At 56.4% G+C, this 6,113-nt stretch overlaps 1 long non-coding RNA gene across 1 annotated transcript; it reads left to right on the plus strand.

Moving 5' to 3' along the window:
- On the plus strand, positions 1 to 4,194 carry LOC115500540. The gene is made up of 4 exons (XR_003964557.2): positions 1 to 229; positions 327 to 583; positions 759 to 916; positions 3,704 to 4,194. It is a non-coding gene; the product is annotated as an uncharacterized LOC115500540 (long non-coding RNA).
- Positions 4,195 to 6,113: the final 1,919 nt, after the last annotated feature.

Below are 6,113 nucleotides of genomic sequence, written 5' to 3' on the forward strand. Positions count from 1 at the left end.
GGGTTTATCAGATTTCCTTTCTCCTGTGACCTAGATACCGGCAGGCGCCTGGTCCCCGGCTCAGAATCTGTCAGCCTCAAACATTCATTGACAACCTACGATGGCCTGGCACAGAGCTGAGAACCTCCAGGGGTGTCAGAGATGAACCAGAACATCTTCCAGGGAGGCCTTCACCTTGGCCCCATATTCGAGCTTTCACCTTGACCCCACATTCAGAGAGCTCTCAAATGTAAACAGCCTAAGTCTGCACCACATTGTATTTTAGGGCTGGGGGGGGTGGTGGACGGGCAATGGGGGTGCCACGCAGTCACTCTTGAATCTTCCAGGCCTTACGGTGACTTCCAGTCTGGGCTTGCAGTGTGATTATAGAAACCCGACGCACAGGTTTGTTGGAAAACAGTGGAGCTGAGGCCCAGAAGTCGCTCACTACGAGATAGTTGTGCTGCACTGTGGATTACACTTGTATTCCCAGCACCCGTGACGGTCACTCACACGCGGTAGTGCGTCTTCAGCCACCGTGTGTCCAGCTGAATTCAGTTGGCCACATGCTCCGTACGGCCCTAAATCAGAGAACACAGTAGAGGTGAGTGAGAGGCCAGCTCGGTCTCGTAAATATCCTCTTGCTCCCGTCCCCTCCCCCACCCTGGGATCCTGTTGGGACAAATGTCTTGGCTCAGTGGGTTGAAAAGGAAAGTCAGAATTCTGAGGCATGAATTGCTGTGCCCACTGACTCACTTCCTCCTCCCCACCCACTGCAGACCCAGCCGGGCCCTGAGTAACACAGGTTGCAGCCTTCTCCCTGCCCGTGCCCCTCATCTGAGCACTCCACCCCCCAGCCCTCGCTGAGGACCTCACCCGTGAGTGGAAGGGCAGTGACGCCAGCTACCCCTGATCTGAAATGCGCTTGCAAGTTTTGGTGAGCTAGGGGGCAGGGGGTGGGGGTGGGGGACGGGAACAAATTCTGCTCTCAGGACCCCGAGCCTGATGTGCAAGGCAGAGCACCCCTCTGGAGTTTGACCTGGGAGGTACCAGAAATTCCCCTCCTCATAACGGGCGCTCTCCTTTCCTGCCAGGATCACAGAAATTCTCACCATGAGGCAACCTTCCTGTTGCCCTAAGGCCTTGTCTCCCGAACGTTCTTATTAAAAGGCAGGGAGCTCACCTGGCAGGGTAGCACGTGGGCTCCCTGGCAGGGATGGGGCAGGATGTTACAGCATCTCCCACAGAGCCCAGGGCCCTGGGTTATAAATGATTCAGGCAGCAGGAAGGTAGGGGGAGGGAGGGAAGAGGCCAGGGCTGGGACAGAGAATGATTTAATGGAGGGGGGTGGCAGGCAGGCCCCTGGCACTGTCCTTACTGGTTCCCAGTTAGCATGATGGGCAGTGAAGAAGGGATTTCACTTTCCTGCAAAACAGTGCCCCCGAGTCTTGGGCTTTTCCCTCTGGAGTTCCCTTCCCTGCCTTGTCCTGGGCTCCTCTGATGGGAAGAAGAGTTGTAAGGGCTTGGGGGACGTCACGGCCACTCCTCAGTGGCAGAACTGCTCTGGGCAGCACTCCTGACCGTGGCTCGGAGGCGGAGCACGGGCACAGCCCATCTGGACTGCCGAATGAGATGGAACTCAGGGGTACGGTGTGGGGGGTGGGGTGGGGGGAGACAACCAGATGCGCACGGGGACACGGGCCCAGCGAGGGGCCACGGGCGGGGCAGCCGGGCAGCAATCACAGAGGCTGCAAGGGACACGCTCAGGAAAGGCTTCGGCTTGCCGGCCTTGGAACTGAAGGCAACGGCTGGGTTCCCTCACCCCTGGGAGTGAGCCGAGAGCCTTTGCGGCTTCAAAAGACCGATCCGGGGCGGATGCAGGGATGGACCCGAGAAAGGACGAGGACCTGCCCTGCTGCAGAGACGTCCATGGACGTGAGAGATACGTGGGTGAGGGCGGGGGCAGGAGCCGGTGGCGCGTCGGTGCAGGGGATGCGGGGAGAGGTCAGTAGCCAGTAGCTGGCGAGTCCACGGGACCTCCGGGGCCTCCTAGGTGGAGGTGTGTTCGGCAATCTGCCAGAGGCCCCGGGACAGGGGTGGAGGAAGACAAGGCCAGAGTCCGGGAGGGCCCCCCAAAGTGGAGCGCGCCAAACCTTCCGGCAGAGGGAAGATCCTAGAGGCCTTTCCCCAGAAGCACTAGCCTCAGCTTGGATGTCAACCGGGCTCCTTGGGGTCAGGCTTGGCCCGCAGCAGGCTCCCCTGAGATAGTTCCCAGGGTCTCTCACCACCTGCACCCTGGACTCCAGGCCTCAGCTCCGTCCTTTCTTCCCTCTGGCCCCCTTCTTGTTCTAACTCTCTTGGTTACCACCCCAGAGGCCCCCGCTTCATTCATTCCCTGCCTACCCTCTTCTCTGCCCCCACAGACACCCTTAGACGTCCGAACAATGCACAGCTATCCTTGCTGCCAGTGTGCCGGGCAGTGGAGCCCCTACCCCAACGCGCATCAGCCTCTGACTCACCTTTAGTCATCTCTGACCCTCATTTCTTTGCAAAGAGGTGACGGTCATGCCCAACTCTGGGAATAGTTGGGACATAACTGAGACCATACCTGAGGCGCACCTGGCATGGGACCACCCCCTGTGCCCTTCCCTTCTCTTCCCTTGGACAATCATTACCTGGCCCCAGGGCTTTACTACCCTGACCCTATTCAAAACTAACCTTAGACGACTCGCTGCTCAGCCCGGGGCTTGAGGTTCCTCCACGACCACCTGCTTCCCTTTGGTCCTTGCACCCCCCACTCCCATCCTTTCCCCCTGGCTCCAGCCCGTGGGGGAGGGAGATCATCCCCCAAATCCGGCTCGCCCCTTTCTCGAGACCTTTGCCCGGAGTGCCTGAAAGCGACATGCCAGCATCTTCCTGCCCATCGACAGCTCCCCTTCCATCAAGGCCAGTCGAGGCCCAGTCCCAGCTCCCCGGGCCTCAACGGATGTTTTCTGCTCTGGCACAGCCCTGTTTTTCCCTCGGATAGAGCGCTCGCCATATTGGGCCATATGTCACTTATTAGCTGGGGCGAAGTTGCTTAAGCTCTCTGTGACTCAGTCTCTCTGTCTGCACTGGAGCTAATAACTGCACTCTAACCCTAGAGTCATTGCGGAGAGTAGATAGGAACGCGCACAGGGCCCGCCGCAGAGTAAATAGGCCAATAAATGTTTTTTTTTTTTTTATTGAGATGGTGGGGGTGGGTGACGACAGGGCTCCCAACAGCCCTGACTCTCAGAGAAGGCAAGCCCAGGCCGCCCCCCTCTCTCTCCACCCTGCCCATAGCTCCTACGACACTGCTCTGCTGGGAGTGGAGGTCAGTGATATGCCTCAGATTGAAGCTTCTCTGGCCCATCAAACAAATCGCAGTGCTCCTTTGTGGGTTCCCTTCGGCTCCATTCACTGCGGTGCGTGGACGTTTCTGTGCCTGGGAAATGGACCCCCAAGAGCTAGTGGAGTTATCAGCCCCTGGGGAACCCCCATCACAGAGGAGCCTGGCTGACCTTCCCCGGGGCTCAGAGTGGGACTCCAACACAGAGATGGGGACCAGTGGAGAGTGGGCATCCTGGAATTCTTCCTGGAGGAGGAAAATGGGGAGAGCTAGGCTGAGAAAAGGGGTGACAGGTTTCACAGGGAGTCTCACTGCGCCAAGCTCTTTATGTAGATTGCGACCTTTATTTTTCAGGAGGAGCCTGTGAGGTCAGAAGGAAGAATCTGCTTCCAGAAGGAAGCAAAGGCCCGGACTGACAAAGCGACATGCCCAAGGTCACACCATTCCAGAGGGGAGCAGGATTCTAGTCCTGATCTGCTGGGCTCTGAGGGGAGGGCCAGGCCGAGGATGGTGGGAGAATTCCAGACTCTGGTCAGCTGCCCCTGCATTCAGGGAGGCTCTGGGTGGGGTGGAAACAGCCACCAGAAGCCAGGGGCACGCGGCAAACAAGGGTGCCAGGAAATGAACCGGACCCAGGGTCCTTCCTCCCGGCCCGCCCTGTGCCCCTGGCCAACTGCCACCTCCCTTTGAGGCTTCTCCCTGCAAGAGAACAGAGAAAGCTGGGCCAGAGCCCAGGGATGGCCCTACACGGGGGAGGGGGGGGGACCAGGAGGGTCTTGAAGCCCAGGAGGAGCCCTGCCAGGCCTAAGCGCCCCCTGTCCTGGGAAGAGAGAGAGAAATCCCAGGGGTCTTGGGGCGCCTGGGTGGCGCAGTCGGTTCAGCGTCCGACTTCAGCCAGGTCACGATCTCGCGGTCCGTGAGTTCGAGCCCCGCGTCGGGCTCTGGGCTGATGGCTCGGAGCCTGGAGCCTGTTTCCGATTCTGTGTCTCCCTCTCTCTCTGACCCTCCCCCGTTCATGCTCTGTCTCTCTCTGTCCCAAAAATAAATAAAAAACGTTGAAAAAAAATTTAAAAAAAAAATAAAAAAAAAAAGAAATCCCAGGGGTCTCATCCTGTTTGTCTCAGCTGGAGCTCAGGCTGGGGCCTCGCACAGAGAAGGCGCTCAATAAATGTGTGTCGAAAGGAGGTACAGCAGGTGTGCCGTCCAAACTGCGAGGCTGGAGGTGAAGAGGCCGGGTCCGGACACGGTTTCTGCCCCCGACTCGTGACCCTGGACGAGTCTCAGAACGTCCCTATCCGTCAGATCAAGCTGTCATCCTGGAATGTGCACCATCGCTTGGGTCCCTTCCAGCTCTGACAATGCAGTTCTATTCATTCTTTTACTCACTCGCTAATTTGTTGTCTCAGCGAGATACATCGTAGAGTCCGAGAAATATACTTTGGTACTAATGAGGCAGTGGGCAGAGTGGCGGCAATCGGCAAAGCTTGTGGGGGGATAGTGACGGGTCCCCCTCTTGAGCAGGGACTCTGGGGTCAGATGGCCTGGGTTCAGATTCTCCCTCCATGACCTGCTCACTGAGTAACCCTGGGCAAGTTACTTACTCACGTTGAACTTGGACTTCCTCATCTGTAAGATGGAGATGATAGGAAGATATACTTCATAGGGTTATTGTAAAAATTAAATGGGATAATACAAATAAGTTGCTTAGGGAAATAGTACACAGCAGGCACCCAACAAGTCTTAGCTCTTCCCGTTCCTTAGAAGGCGAGCGAACTCCAGCAGACAAAGGGGGCTGCTGTGTGGGTGCAGGGGTAGGGGTGGGGGGAAGCATCAGAACAGCATGTGCTTACATACAGAGGCGGGAAAATCCAGTACTGCCGAGGAGCACCAAGAGACCCGTCCAGACTAAGTGGGAAGAGGTAAGCTGGGCGCAGATGGTGAGCGGCTTTGGTCAGGCTAAGAAACTTGGATCTGATCCTGTAGGTTGGCATTTCCCAACTGCTGCTCCCCAGAATTCCATGAGCCGTTACTGGATGTTTTATAAATATTTCAGGGCACCCGGGTGGCTCAGTCAGTTAAGCGTCCGACTCCGGCTCAGGTCATGATCTCGTGGTACGCGAGTTCGAGCCCCGCAGCGGGCTCTGGGCTGACGGCTCAGAGCCTGGAGCCTGCTTTCGATTCTGTGTCTCCCTCTCTCTCTGCCCCTCCCCCGTTCATGCTCTGTCTCTCTCTGTCTCAAAAATAAATAAACGTTAAAAAAAATAAAAATTAAAAAAAATATATATATATAAATATTTAAGGGGTGGGGGATGGGGGAGAGGACAGGATGATTGGATGTCCACCTGCAAAAGAATAAAGCTGGACCCCTACTTCAGATCAGGTACAAAAATTAACTCAAAATGGATCAACGATCTGAATACAAGAGCTAAACCAAAAACTCTTAGGAGAAAGCAGAGGGGTAAATCTTCGTGATCTTGGATTTGGCAATGGATTCTCAGATGTGACCAAGGGAAGCAGCAAAAGAAAATATAGGCAAATATAGGCAAACCCATCGAGACCATGCCATGGTCTCGATGTTTAGGCCCGTCCCCCTCCCCACCACATCTGTATGTGACAGTGCTGATCTCCAAGGTGGAGGTGGGGCCTTTGAGGGGTGATTAGGTCGGGAGGTCAGAGCTTCCGGATTGGGATCAGTGCCCTTATAAAAAGAAGCTCCCCAGAGCCCCCCAGCCTCATGTGAGGATACAGGGAAAAGTCTGCAACC

Source organism: Lynx canadensis, chromosome E1 (genome assembly GCF_007474595.2).
Source record: "Lynx canadensis isolate LIC74 chromosome E1, mLynCan4.pri.v2, whole genome shotgun sequence".
NCBI classification, from domain to species: Eukaryota; Metazoa; Chordata; class Mammalia; order Carnivora; family Felidae; genus Lynx; species Lynx canadensis.